Source organism: Trachymyrmex septentrionalis, unplaced genomic scaffold (assembly GCF_001594115.1).
Source record: "Trachymyrmex septentrionalis isolate Tsep2-gDNA-1 unplaced genomic scaffold, Tsep1.0 scaffold131, whole genome shotgun sequence".
In the NCBI taxonomy this organism is placed as follows: Eukaryota; Metazoa; Arthropoda; class Insecta; order Hymenoptera; family Formicidae; genus Trachymyrmex; species Trachymyrmex septentrionalis.
The window spans coordinates 2109215-2109939 of NW_017304450.1; the positions used below are offsets into that span (position 1 = coordinate 2109215).

Sequence of the window (725 nt, forward strand, 5' to 3'; positions counted from 1 at the left end):
GGAGGGAGGGAGGGAGTGAGAGAAAGAAACGCGCGCGTAATCGGTATTTATTCAAACGTCCATTTCCCGACGCTTTCTCCGACTCCATTTTCTTATTCTTCCAAAACTTCGTTTCGCAGAGTCCGCGAAGGGCGGCGGACAAAGAAACGCGCGCGCGGCAACGGCGTGGCGAGCCGGGAGCCGAAACTTTCGTAATTACAATAAACAAGTCTTCCGCGCGCGCGGGGCAAAACGTCCCCTCTCCTTTCCCCTTCCCCTTATCCCTGCCACGTCTCTCGCCCCCACCCGAGAGTACAAACGCCTTGCGGTAATAACATGCAAATTGCTGGCTTACCTAACGTCTGGACTTTGTAAAGTCTTTTTGAAATGTGATTTCTTGCTACTTTGAATCCGCGAACGGAACGCCCTTTGAAGTCCCCGGCGTACTTTTATAAGAGGGTCAAAGCTTGCGCTATCCGCAAGCGGAATATCGATGACGGCTTTTTATCACAGATTTATCTCGCGGCGCGGCGGCTTTCGAGAAGTAGCGGCATTTGCACGTTTAACATCTTCACGTTACTTGTTGCGGCAGTTGCATGATAAAACGATTATATTGTGTTTAGAGACGTAAACAATCTTCAGGATATAAATATGAATAGAATTAAAAGTTATTGTAATATATGTATAATATTGAAATTGCGTGCAATAATGTAATGTAAAATAGTAAGAATTATGTGTGTGTGTAT

At 45.9% G+C, this 725-nt stretch overlaps 1 protein-coding gene across 2 annotated transcripts in view; it reads right to left on the reverse strand.

The window, feature by feature from the left end:
- The window catches only part of LOC108757071 (transcription factor AP-2-epsilon), a 252631-nt gene that overhangs the window by 250965 nt on the left and 941 nt on the right, over nt 1-725 (reverse strand). The window lies entirely within an intron of this gene.